At 43.8% G+C, this 14,430-nt stretch overlaps 1 long non-coding RNA gene across 1 annotated transcript; it reads right to left on the bottom strand.

Moving 5' to 3' along the window:
- Nucleotides 1–4: 4 nt before the first annotated feature.
- On the bottom strand, nt 5–13,558 carry LOC116451169. Its single transcript, XR_004243116.1, has 3 exons — nt 13,482–13,558; nt 12,735–12,868; nt 5–10,652 (listed from the first exon to the last, which is right to left on the bottom strand). It is a non-coding gene; the product is annotated as an uncharacterized LOC116451169 (long non-coding RNA).
- Between the last annotated feature and the right edge of the window lie 872 nt (nt 13,559–14,430).

Genomic DNA, 14,430 nt, shown 5'->3' with positions numbered 1-14,430 from the left:
ATTTGAGATTATTTTTCAGTAGCAAATCGGGTAGGTCTTTCATTTAATGTGCTGATTACAGGTGACTCACCTTTCCAGACAAATCAGGGTTTAATCAAATTATGACAGCCTAAAGCAACAGCATTGCTGAGCTGAAAATGTGGAAGAGGCTGCAAGGGACAGACCTAATGCAGCATCTCCCATAACACACAGTGACTTAACAGTGACCTGCCCCATCCACCCTCACAGGGTTATGGTCCAAAATCCAGATTAATTTAGAAATAACATAAATATGGCAAGTATTCCAACAGAATAAATAAATAAATATATAAACTGAAGATCATGTTAATACCACATCTACTGTCTGTCTCAAAGCTTCCTTTACACAAAGAGAGGAAAAGGGACCTTGATGGTTTAAGCATGGGCACCTATTGCATTAACATCATGATGCACGCTGACTCAGGTGGGTAAAGATACCCTGAGCATGGATAATTACATAAACTAACACATCACAATGTGAATATAAATTAATTCTCAAACTGGGTTGATACTGAAGATTGATACTGAAGAGTACAGATATTTTTGTACGAGTATGCCAAGACTTCCATTTGTTTCAGCGGGACAACTCGCAGGCTTTATATTAAGCCTGTTCTGAAGTGTTTGCTTGCTTTAGTCACACCAAGTATCACTTTACTGCTCAGATACCCTCAAGTGGCTCATGAATTCAGCAGCCCCTAGATTCCAGTGCTGCCATATCTATCACTAGCCCAGCATGACATTCAGTACTTATAGGCTGCTGTCAGACTGGTAACATCCTCACAAGTAGTGCTGAGTTCTTGAACATCAGCGTGCCAACCAGACAAATGCAGAGCTCCTCTAAACAGAGAGGCTGACTGAAAGAAAGCAGGCCAAATCCTGCTCTCATTTACCCCTCTTGGACAGGCTGTGTAGATTTGGCTACCAAGATCACTTGGCAAGTTGCACCCCTCCAGCAGCAGAGTCCGGCACAGCTCCTGTGAGCAGAATGCAAAGGCAGGAGCTGAGCTGGAGGGGCTGTGCCTGCTGGCTGCTGCTCCACTTGTGCAGCTCTGGTTTACTCGGGATCCCAATTTACACACATTTCTAAGTCAGATTTCCAGTTCTGATTGGCTAAAAATACTCCTCTCCCACCAAAGTCACACAGTACAACTCAAGATGGTGATTTTTTTTCTTAGTAAAAGAGTGAAATAGTTTTTCATCTTATATAAAAGAGAAAGAAAAGGAATTTTCCTCAAAAGCATTGAAGAGACTAAGCCTGATAGAATTGAATCTGGATGTAAACAAGTAAGTCAAGTCTTAGAAACCAGTTCCCTGAAGACAAGGTAATGGCACTGTGTAAATCTCATTCAAAGTGAATAAAAAATTGAAATAACATACTTTATTTAGTCTTGTATAGGAATACAGCCAAATGTCACCAGTTGCTGTGCCAATAAGTTCTTTGAGAGGGTACACTGTTACAGAGTCTACTTATTTTTCCCCTTTTCTTTTAATCGACAGGGATTCCAAGATTTAGGGGGCAACTCCCCAGCTGCAGAAGAGTAGACTTGGTGATAATGGGTCCAGTTTTGCTCTGACATCCAAGGCAGCTCTAGAGATTGAAGGGTGGTTGGGTCTCGTATGATCCTACCTTTGCAACCATACACTGGGACAGAGGAGCTCAGCTTTGGAAGTTCAAACGAAAGGAAGGAAACACCAGTGGAAACAACTTCAAGGGATTTTACTGCTCCACAAACAAGTTAGGAAAACACACAACTGGCTCTCTACATGAGCCTGGGTCCAGTAAGATCAGGCAGATTTCTCCACAGGACTGACCCCATTCAACCCACCAGAGCTAGAGCAGGAGCAGCCATGAGCTAGCAAAGGGATGACGAGGAAACATCTTCCTTGCAAAGAGGAACGAGGAGGAGAACAGAAGACCACTTTTTGCCCGATAAGATCAGCCTGAAGGTGCATGCATAGCTCAGCTAGCTGTACTCAATACTTTGGGCAGCAACCCACCTCTCTTCTAAGTGAGGTTACTTCTACTCAGGCTGGATGCCAGCACAGGCAGGATTCCCAGGCTTGTCCCACCAGCAAGTCCCCAAGGGACCTGGTCCAGGTCTCCAGCCAGCTGCTGATGCTGGGAAAGGAGAGGTGTCCCTGCAGCAACTGCCCTGGTTGTTTATGAAAAATCAAAATTGTCATCAAAGCAACACAAAAAACACCAGGGAATTTTTGAGACACTTAAAACAACAAAGCAGCTGCAGACAAGAGAAAAAAGAGGGTTTGTCTTTTCAGTTACTCTCAGCACTAGAACACTGAAGAATCACTAAAAGAGGTTGAAAACATATATTTGGGGTCTACCAGCTCTATGGAATAAGAAGGAAGAAGAGCTAGCAGGGGCCAGCACAAGGGACTCCCTCATGTCCAGGGTGCTGCCAGGGCTCCTCTCCACCAGCACCACTCGATCCTGAATACCAAATGAAGAGACACAAAACCACTGCAGACCTTCTCCTTATCTCCTCCCACCAGGTGACTCACACAGGGGTAAGTTCTGTCACATGACCTGCAAGCCCCAATTAGGAAAAACCTGTTATTATCCTGGTTCACATCAGGAGAGATGCTCCAGCTGGCCAGAGGGTAGGACAGTGTCAGGGACAGAAGAGCTTCTCCTGGTGTCTGCGCTGTAGAGACTTTGGGGAATGCACATCTCACTCCAAGCTAATTTAGCTACCTGCCACTTGGCATTTAGCCCATTTCTTGAGAAAATTTTACCTCTTGAAGTATTTGCTACCCTTGCTATTGTGAGAGTTGGTTCGGAGTCCACACAAGCTGCAGTGAGAGCACCCCACACCTACAGCCTCTGGGGGAGTATTTATCCCATCCCCCAAAAGGCCGGTTTGTTTGGTATCCCACAGCTGGCTGCTCGGGCCCGCAGTCACAGTTTGAAACACTACTGACTTCTGTGCTTGATTTGGGTGAGGCAGGCTTTTTTGTAGAGCCATACACCACAGAGTAGCTCTGCTTCTATTTATACAATTGTTTTATAGTGCCAAGGGTAATAACAAAAAGATGAAGTGATAAAAATAAGTCTAGTCAGGACATACATAACAAGGATTGGAGCTTATATGGGAGACAAGACAGAAGCTCTGTTGTTCTTAATTTTACACAAAGTTTTACTTCATGTGAATCAGGCACCAGACAACTCAAAGTAGAGCCTTAGAATTTATGAACTTAATCTTTTTCTATTCAGTACTTATTAGTCAGAGTTTTAAATTGGTGGTGATATTTATACACTTATGTTTTATGTAAATCTGTTTCTTGACTTAAAATAACTTTTGAATCTTTTTGTGTTTTATAATGATTGCTGAAGTTGTGGAGTTTGGGTTTACTGGCAGTTTTATATGCCTGTAGCAATATACAGTTTAAAGACCAAGCTGTAAAAAAATTTATAAAAAAAGCCCTCCTAGCATGTAAGGTAATTGGAAAGCAACGTTCTTCTTACCAGGAAATAATTTTACAAATGGAACCCATATTTCTGTAAATAAACATCTGCCTTCTCATTAGCTTCACATCAGCCTATACTGAAATATACATCAGAGAAGTCTGTCAAAGCAGTCACAAAGGAAAAGCAAGAGCAGAGTTTAAAAACAAAGCCTTCAAAAATCGTTATGCTTTTCAAGTCCAAGCAGTAAATAGGACAGGAGAATGACAGGAGAACTGGCAACAGAATCTCATCACTTAAAAAATGATTTTTTTTTTTTAAGACATAAAACTTCTGTTTGGCCAACTGTCCACAAGTGGTTTGCAGGGAAAAGAGATAGACATGAGATTCTGACATACTGTAAAATCACATCCCTAAAAAATGCAGTCAGGAGTCCCAAACCAACTGTCAGCCAGCAAACGAGCCCAGCAGACATGGTTGGGGGACCACAGAGCAGCTCAGGCTCCAAATGTTTTCTTTTCTGCTTCTTAAGAAGCAAAGGATGAATCTGGCTTCTAAAAGAGCACAGGATCAATATCAAAGAGAACATAATTAGAAGATATTAAAAAAAAAAAAAAAAAAAAGTGGTGTACTTAGAGAACAATCTGTCCTTCCTGAGCAGCCTCTCGTGTTGCCTTGCTGAGTCACTGCCGGGCTTGCACGGCAGCAGGTGACATTTCCGAGATCTGTGCCTTGCTTGATGAGGCTCTGGAAAACTAACAAGGCAGGGAAAGGGGCTCGTCTTTGATCCAGGCTGGAACTGAAGGAACACTCTTTTCTTACAGAGCTGATGTCCGTGCTCTGTAATATCCACATCTCTCCCAGGCAGCTCCCCGTCTCTGCTGGAGTTACCTCCTACCCAATATCCTATTTTCCCTCTCCCCCAAGAGCTGGATGTGGCTTGGGATTTCTGAAGCGGGATTGGATACACACTGGAATTTACACTAGGGGGAACTACTCCCCCTTAAGAATCAAATGGGATCATATGGGGGATGCTCTGCTTTACTTTCCAGGAAAAAAAGACATTTGGTGATCTGCCCCCACAGTGCCCCAAGCATTTCTCTCTGGGTGGAAAAGGAGCTTGCCAGAATAAACACAGAGTGCTCCAGTCTGATCCTAAAAAGTGACTGAGCACAAAATCTGTAGGACTGCTCTGATGCTCTGCAACATTCTTTGTGGCTTTGTTGGGAGAGACCAGAGAGCTCAGCACTGTGCAGAACTGAAAGGTCTGCCCTGGCTTAAAAACAAAACAAATTTTTAAAAGCACTGAAACCTTCCCTCTTTAGACACAGATATTCAGAAACTGTATTACTTTGAAAACACACTTCCTATTACTTTTATAAAAACATGTTATCAGTTTGTTTAAAAGTTTGATTTACAGTCCACAAAGAGTCTGTATTCTATTTTGAAGAACTGATATTTTGTATAACCTCTTTCCATGGCTTCCAGTCTCAGAAGAAACTATTAGCAAAACGCTTAAAATACTTTGAAGTGCCTTTCACAGAATTCTTGGTCTCTCACAGAAGGACTGATGGGGTGTCCCTGGCCTAGGCAGCTGCTGCACTGCTGGTGCTCAAGCCCAAGGGCATCTCATAGCCCAGGGAGTGACTCCAGGTTGTTTACTACTGAGAACAGCATTTTCAAAAGCCCTTTGTAAAGGTTGAAATCTGCCGCTGTGGCAGACAATGGCAGCCCCTCCTGCAGGCAGGGAGAAGGAGCATCAGACGGTGCTGACCTGGGTGGTGCAGCACATTTCATCTCCATCGGGCTGAAGAGAGAAGCAGGCGAGAGATCCACCCCCATAGCGACTGAGTGCTGGACTTGGGCTATTTAAAATTACTCGCTTTCTTCTTCTGAAACCTGCCAAATGCCTGACCTAATGCCTCAACAAGTTTTGAAATAATGAGGCAAAGCAGAAGTTTGGAAGCTCCAGACTTTGCACCTCCTGAGCCAACCATCAGTTCAGGTATAGCTTTTCCCTACTATTTCAGGCATGCTATGCTTCTTAAAATAAAAGTTTGATACTTGTTTGGCTGTGATATTTTTTCATTCTTATCAAATTTCCCTCCTGTATTTTCCCTTTCATATTCCTGTTGCTGTTAAAATGCATCATTTTCCAGCATGTCATTGCATTCTCCATTAAAAAATGTAACCAGAACAAACTGATCAGGTAGATCACTTTAAAACAATATGAATGATGTTTTTCAGGCCAGTCTAAATCCCTGCTTTGGGTGTCTCCCAGTAATTCCTAAGCAGCTTTCCTCATACAGTTCCACCCATGGTGCAAGGCATTTGGGAAGGAGACCCCAGGGCAGGAGGAGCTGCTCCAAACTGAGGTGGAAGCCAAGAGATGAGAGCTCGGTCCAGCCCCGTGCATCCTCCCTCGGGGCTGGAGAACAGCTCAGTCCACACCCACAGTGTCGCAGCTCACAGGCTTCTGGTTGTCCCCATAGTGTCACCTCTGCAGGATCAGACCTGGAGCACTCAGCACTTTGCAGGGCTGATTTTCTTCCCAGCACTGGAGGAGTTGGACACACACCAAGGCCAGCTGGCTGCGAGCTTCCCGAAGGTATAAAACATTAATGTCTTACGGTGGTTCATGAGATACTAGTCCAAGGACTGCACTGGAATTGGCAGTATCCCAATGCTTGGTAGAAACTTGTTCTGGAATCACATTTGCTTTGGAAGACTGGTAACTCCAGCACCTGACACTCTTTTGACAAATCAGTCTCCATTTAATAAAAAATTAAGATTGAATTTCATCCGAATTTCTGAATTTCATAAAAAAGTAAGAGTTAATCAGGGAATAAACCCAGTGAATTAGTCTGGAGAGGCATTTGTCCTTGGCCCATATGTTGAGGCAGTGGCCGAGGCCAGGAGTTTGTTTCTTAGGAAAGGAGCAGCAATCTTGGAGACCATGTCTCCACTTCATTTATGAAGTGAACTTCATTTATGTCTGAAAGCAACCTGCATGCACTCCTCAGAAGAGAAGTTGGGATTTTTCCTTGCAGCTGGCTGAGTTTGGGGCTTTCACCTTGCTTTGGCACTAGTACTGGGTTCCACGAGCAAAGCACACACTGTGTGAAGAAGCATCTTCTGGAAATCTAAATTTCAGTTTCACCAAAGTCCTCTCAAACCCTGTGTCCAGAAATCCCTGAATTCAGCCTTTGTGAACCAGCAAGCATTTTGACTACCTGAAACTGGTACCTGTCAGGGAGCAAACCCAGCGAAGTTTCATTCAAAGCAAAGTTAATTCCTGCTCAGGCACTGCTGCTCAATTTCCCAAGCAGCCTGGAAGAGAAAAACACAGGGTAAAGTTTCAGTGCAAACATGACAAGACTTTATTGGGTGCTGGAAGTTATTTAGGTTGCCCACCATTAGCTATTATTGTGATGTATTTTTGCATATATTTGAGTTAAACTCTTCAAAAAACATACCCAAGAGGTACAGTTAGCTGGTATTTTGCTTGTTGACGCTGTTAATAAGCAATATGTTAAAATTATTCCCAAAGACAAGTGTTTGAGCAAGCAGGCTCTGTCACTAGTCTGGGGCAGGACGGCTGCACAGCACATTCCCTCCCACACTGCTCGTGAGAAAGCAGGGCAATGACTTCTCAAAGTTTAATACATCCCCACGCTGATGGAAAGCTGTTCTAGGTAGTGGTCTGAAGAAACTCTGAGAACACATTAGTCATTATATGTTGACTAAAGAATGCATTCTAATACTGCCTTAATAAAACCAAAAGCTGCCAGGTTATGAAGGATCAAAAATAATTGTAGAGATGGGAAACAATGAAGAATGTCCCCAGTAGAATCCAGGGGAGAGACACCTCATGGTTTTGCAACTCGCTTCTGCTCTGTTTCCTGTTTATACCTTGTAAAACCAGCTTTCTTTTCTAAACAAATGTGCAATAAACACCATTTTTTCCCCCTATATTTTCCCCCCTATTTGGAAGAAGCAGAAAGGCTTTTGCAACAGAAAGAATTCCTTCCTATTTTAGCAGCCAAAATTTTTTTTGAGAATGTTTCATGCCTTTTTACCATTTGGGTAATCCTCTAGCAACTACTCTTGTCTGTCCCTTGCTGTACACACAGATCCCCTTTCATGAGTCCTACTACTTAATTTTTAGCTAGTGAGCTGAAATAATTTTCCAATACCATACATTTTTGCCTTATTTTAATACCGTATTTACTTTCTTTGATTGCCACTGCTCACATTCTTTAAATCATCATTTTTTCATGAGCTCTATGCTGGCTCACAAAGGCTGAAACTCTACTTGGGGATGCGCCGTTTGAGACGAAGACCAAACTTCAGCCCCACAGAATGTCAGGAGGGGATAAATCTTTGCACATACCAAAAATCAAAAACACAGCACACATAAGACTCACAAGTTATGCATAAAAGATAGAGTTCAAACCCAAAATTGACTAAGTAATTTGTATTGATACAGTGTAGTGAGACCAATCTGTTGCAGAGAAATAAAGAAGCAAAGCTCACAGAGTACTGGGGTGGTCTGACCCAGGAGGGAAATGAGCTGGCCACCCAAAGATCATCATTAATGCCCATCTCCTAGACCACCACCAAGGGCTAAATTTATTCCTGTCAGCAGAAGCTTAGGAAATAACCAGCTGTTGGGAGACACTCGATGTGCAGCATGACCAATTACCTTGGGAATTCAGCACGACACAGGATCAAGGCCAGCTGTGCTGCTTAATCCTCTCTGCTGAATATTTTAAAAATTTAAGCTGACTGGAGAGTAAAAGCAGAAAGCAGCAAACCACTGAGCTTTTCTTCCTTAGGCCTAAACAAGGAATGAACAATATTTTTACCTCACCCAGAAGACTGAGAACAGGAAGCATGAGAGTCCTGGTGGCAACTGGAACCCATGAGGTTGTCTCAGGAAGAAACTGGCCCTGGGGTCTGTGCTTTAGCCTTCAGAGGATGGCACAGATCGTCCAGATGAAGCTGATGTCTCCCTACCAGATGGTTTTATCAGTCCAGGCAGACTTAAGCATGGTTTTACAGAGCTACAACAACAGGGGAACTTGCAACTTTTCCAGGATAAAATGTCACAGCAATCACTGCAGATGCACATTATAGTGAAAGCTGTTCCTGGTAACGAGGTGATGGAAAAAGTAAAAAGTGAAACCTCTGGTGCTGCTCATGGTCACCAATGCATTTCTGTTGAGACAGTAAGCGTTTGCTTTACATTTTCTAATTGTTTTATAGATTACATGTCAAAGCAGCTGAACTGGAGGGATATTGCAGCAGGTAACTGCAGAAAGATCTGGGTCAGAAAGAAGAATGCTTCTATGTAAAAAGTTTCAAATATTAGACTGGACTTGTGGAGGTCTAAAATCTCAACCACTTCCCTGGAGAAAGACCAGACCTTCCTGTAAAATAACTCTGATAGCACAGAGCTAAATTAGAAGAAATGCCACAGTTGGAAGAGCAATATAAAAGTGCAGGAAATATTAGCAGCCAGCTGCCTTGTAACTGGCATTCCCAGAGGGAAGGGAAGGAACTGATGTCCCAGGGAGGAGGGAGGCAGAAAGGCAGAGAGCTGCACTGTCACACTGCCCTTGTGAGCATGTCTGTAGCATGTCTGTATAAATTCCATATTATGCACTGATTAGATACAAGAGGGTTTGGTTTGGAAGTGAAAGGCATGGAAGGATTTTGATACATACATGGAAGGATTTTGACATTGTAAAATATTAGCGATATTAGTGCTATTTGTTGTCAGTATAAAGTACACGGCTTCTTTACGTAACTACATAAATTACTCCATTATTCATATTTTTAAAGCTAGATAAATATTTTAATCCCTGTTTACTGCCAGTAGCTTTAACTAACTGCTTTCTGTAATCCTGTTATAAATCTCACTCATAATACATTATATCTGATGTAAATTCTGAGCTTTCCACTAGTACTTTCAGTAATTTAGATTCCAGCTGCCTGCCATGTTCTGCAGGCCAGATCAGTCCTGTTGCTGGTCTTCTGAAGCCCCACTTGAAGTGACATTGTAGCCTGGGACTACACAAGGATTTCAGGCAGAAATATTGCCAAGAACAGGTAACAAGCAGCCTGCAGAGCTGACTGCACATCAACAAAACACACACAGCTCTTTGAAAGGTGTTTTTGTCAACCAAAAGTGCATAAATGAGTCTAAGAGTTGGCAGTTACCTAAAGAACTTTCTGCAGAATTTTTCAGTGGAATTTGAATGACTTCAAAAGACACTAATATACAAATATGGTATATTTACATTCTTTGAGCAAACAAATTCATTTCTTCAAGCAGCTGCGGCTCCAGCACCAGCTCAGGATAACAGCAATAAGTGGCACCTGGGGTTATTATCATAGAGTTTCACGTCCCAGGACTGTCAGGACAAGCCTGTACATCCCCCCATTACAGCACAGGAACTGAAGAGCTTCAGTGTTTTTCACAGCATGCTCAAATCATACCGAATAATGAGGATCTGCAAGGAGATAAATGTTCCAGAACTGGTTTACTCACCCTGAATGGGAGCAACTGCTCTGCAACATGCAGGATAAGACTTACACAGCTGGGAAAACCAACAGGTTCTTCCACAGGCACAGACCAGCTGAAAGGAGCAAATTTCAGAGCTCCAAACAACATCATGTCCTCAGGTCCAAAGGCCTTTTTTCCTGGGAGGAGCAATTTTCCTTAAAAGCCTCCAGCAGATACTCAGAGGGGCTGCTGTGTTTTTAGGGAGCCGTTTGTGCCCTTCCCACATGGAAGTTGAGCTGGTCCCCTCTCACTTCTGACACCTTTTCCACTCCCAAGCCCATGTTCCTGTAGGCATCTGAGACCATAAGGACCTTGGGAAAGAATGGAATTCCTTGGGCTCTTCACAAGTTACCCAGAACGTCCCACACTGCTCACGCAACGTAGTCAGCAGCTCCCTTGGCATGTCCTTCAACACACCCCTCTGTGGCAAACTCGTGACAACAGATCTTGGTTGTGAAGCCACTCTATACTCAGGACAGCATTTGTCTCAGGATCAAACTTCAGTTTGTCTCATCTGGAAGGAACAGGACTGGCAAGTCACTGACGTGGGAAATCTGCTGCAGGCTCAGGTCATGAGTTCGTGGTACCTCAGCTCTCCCGTGGAATGGCAAAGGACAGCACAAGCATCTGCTGCTTTGACTTACATAACAAGGAAAAAAGTGCATGAGCTTTCTTTGCAGGTTTTATTTGGGACTGGCTGCTGCTGTCAGTGAACAGAGAACTATTAAAGCCCTTGAAGCAAAGTGGCTGAGCATATGTAATATATTCATTATCTAATTTGTTACCCTGAGTACATTTAGACCTTCATCTTTTAGTTTGTCAAAGTAAGATGGACCCAACTCTAGAACCGGTTCTTTTGAGCCAACAGGAGTTTTCCCTGTGATGCCAGTAAGAACATTTGCACCCTAATGCTCCAGTCAGGTGTCTCAAAGGCCGCAGGTGCTGCTGGAAGGATCCCCATGGCACAGATACCCCATGGATCAGAGACTGTGAAAATGTCAAAAACCTGTAAAACTAGCACTGAACCAACAAACCATTTGCAATACCTGTCAAGAGCAGAATATCAATCTATAACATAACTGCCTCTAAAGATGAAATATTTCAGTTACATAAGAAACAGGAAAATATGAGAATTTTCTGTCACACTTTGATGCTTCACTTACCACAGTGATGAATCAAAATAATTGCCTGGTCCAGCACTTAGTATGACACTAAATGCAGTGCTGGATCTATTGATCCTTTACATGAACAGCTCTTTGAACCTCAAGTGAGTGCCTTCTTGCATCCCCTCACTTCTTGCATTTTAAATCGAAGGAGGGAAACACATTTAAATGTCATGTTCTGCCAGGGGGGCTGCTTCTTCGTGCAATTTTTGTATTCATCTTTGCCATAGCATAGTGTAAACTCAGGCCGGGTTTCTCTCATCATTTCAGCTACTGGTGGTGGTCTGGAGAATTTTTTAGTACATGAGAAAATTTTCCATGAGTCTGGATGGAAAGACTACTGAATTATTTAATGCCCCCAGCTACAGGAAGCCTTTAGAGGGTTGATAACCTCTGGCTGCTGGCAACCCAGCTCTGAATCCTCTCAACTCAGGGTTTTTCCTGTGGAAAATGTGCTCCTATAGGACCTTTTCTGTCCAGTTTCAATCAAGCCCTGGCATGCTTCTGCTCTGCTCAGTCCCAGCAGTGGTGCCCACAGACAGGCAGTGCTCCAGCCAAGCATCTTGAGTTTTGACATGATTTGGGTCCTCATCCCAAGCTCCAGTGAGTGCTGGGGTGTGATGATTCTGGTTGCACTCTTTCCGTACCATGAGGGCCTCCTGGAATTTTAAATGTTTGAGCAGAGACGGATGTCTCTGAGTGTGGATTTTTGATGTGCTGGGACCTCAACAAAAACAACAGATGAAATTAAAATGACCTCTGAAAGCTTTGATTTTCCAAGTGCAATTTTCATAGCAGTCACAGAGGGGAAAAACTGCTGTATTTGAAAATCTGATTTTGAGATAACTAAAATACTTGTCAAATAAACACAGTGAGAAATAGGCAAACTTTTGCAAACAATATTTCAGAATTCATTGGCCAGAACCAGAGAAATGTGCCTGTAACAACAAGAGGAGGGTATTGATTGCATTAACAGGGAATGATGTTGTGCAGCTGTACTGATTTCACTCTGAATATCTTATAAATGACTTACAATCCAATCAGATAATGTTCATGCTTTAATTTTTATCCAGCTCTGACTTTAAAATAGCTTTCCCTCAGAAAGAAAAGTAAAAGATTTCAGAAACACGGTTTGATTCACAGAAATCATAAGACAAAACTCCTGCTGGAGTTAAAAAACCCCAATGTACTAAAACCACGGGGAAATTTCCTTTGAAGGATTTGATATCAAGTCAAGTGTTGACCCTCCTGTGAACCTCCCAGATTGGAGACATCTCAGTCAGAGGTATTGGCTTGCTCTAAACACTTGGGTGCAGCTGGGTCAGGAGGGAAGATCTGCAGATTACAGCAAAGGGAAGAGCCATCATCCAGGCTAAGTGAGAGCACATTTCTTGCAAATTGCTTCAGGAGTCAAAGGGACATCTTGCTGCTGTGTTTCCTGTTGGTCCTGACACTAAATCCTCCCAAAAATGCTATTTTTCTCTTCCTGTACATCCTCTGACACCTCTGGTGCTGCTCTTCCTCCTCATTTCCTACCTTCAAATACACCTTCACTCACCTGGAATCAGCCACCTGAGCAGCACCACAAGAGGTGGGTGGGTCACCTGGAGCTCCCAGGAACACGGTGGCATCTGTGCGCTCCCGAGCCATCGGTTCCAGACGGGAGGAGTCACCCGGCCCCTGCCAACACAGCTGCTTCAGAAAAACGGGGACAGCATTTAATGCCACAGACCATAAGAGAAAGAAACAAACCCAAACCTTTAGATATTTGAAGGCCAGGCACAAGGGAGAGGGTGAAAGATGATGCATCTGGAAAGAAAATCATTAAGCATGAGGGATTCTCAGCAATATCCATTCTGCCCCTTGCGACACCCCGCTCCTTTCCCATTACAACAGCATAACATCAATTTCTGGGCATTACTCCATGGGATGAGAAAGCTGTGAAAGACTGTGCATCATGCAGGAAAAATATGGGGTTTTAAACACACTGTGCTAATCACATCCATCCATCGTACTTCCATCTCCTCAGTGAGGTGGCAGGAGGATGTTTAGCTCTGGGCTCCTTGCTAGAACTCTCCAGCACAGACTCATCCTCAGCCCTTCAGGTGGTCGGTAGGAACCCACCCAGAATCCCCTCTGGCAGCAGATCTCAATCACCTTAACAAGCAAGTGACCCCAGCAGCCTTCCTTAACAGCACCTGGGAAGCTGTGACCAACCCTTCCATGACTTTGGTGTGTGGCTTGGGACCTCCCAGTGCTGCCATGGGCAAGGGGAAGGATCCTGGCAGTGATAAAATATTCTTACCGTAACAGCAACCAGGATGCCCAGTTTCCACAACACCCCAGTGCTCCAGAGGCAGCAGGTTCAATAAATAACCCCTGCAAAAAATAATAATGAAAGTTCTTTCTTTTCAATGACACAATGGAAAGTGAGGAGACTTTTCAATAAAGTAACAGAGCCCTTAGGTTAACAGAGATTAACAGCAAAGAGGTTTATTAAGCGTGAATCATTTCCTCCTTATTGTCCCCAAACGCATTAGAGTGTGCTTTTCTTTTTTGTAAGCCAAATGTGTAACTGGCATTATGAGTTTCCTCCTCCTCTCTCCCTCTCATCTGGTTTTTAATTAGAGCATAGAGGGGGGAAATGCATATTTGATAGGAAGAAGAACTGGGGAGGGAGAATAATAATTCTGACTGTTTCAATTATTTCTATCCAAGATGAGCCAGATTCCTGTGAGAGCTCAGCCTCCACAGTGGGCACCAGTTCTGAGGCACGGCCAGGACTCGCCGTGCCCGGCGGAGATCCGGCCACCCCCAGGCGTGGGGCTCTGCCTTGGCTTTATTCCGGCCGTGAAGCCTCTTCCAAACCATCGGCCTCACCTGGGCACCGTGGCTCTTGGAAACTTGTCATCAGCAAAGTGCTGCTTCAGGGTGAACATCCCCTTCAAGGCAACTCCTTATTGTCAGGGAACCTTCATGTGCTGAGGGGAACCATCCTCCAGCCTCACACATCTGTGACTTGATGTGGATGGATCTGTTTGCTCATCTTAGTTGCTCTCTCCTGAACTTTTGTTTTCCTCCTTCCCAGTACTCTTTCAAGGCTGTATCTTCCCAGCCACTCTGTCATTCCCTTACTCAACTTGGGTACAACCAGCCCTGCTGCTGGCAGGACATGCACACACCCCAGCCTCTTTCCCCAGGCTGAGCTGCACTCACTGGACCATATCACAAAACTACAGGCACAGGCCCTGGGC

The sequence above is a fragment of the Corvus moneduloides genome, chromosome 14, assembly GCF_009650955.1.
Source record: "Corvus moneduloides isolate bCorMon1 chromosome 14, bCorMon1.pri, whole genome shotgun sequence".
Classification (NCBI taxonomy): domain Eukaryota; kingdom Metazoa; phylum Chordata; class Aves; order Passeriformes; family Corvidae; genus Corvus; species Corvus moneduloides.
The sequence above is the reverse complement of the archived record's forward strand: the minus strand, read 5'-3'. Positions and strand labels throughout refer to the sequence as shown.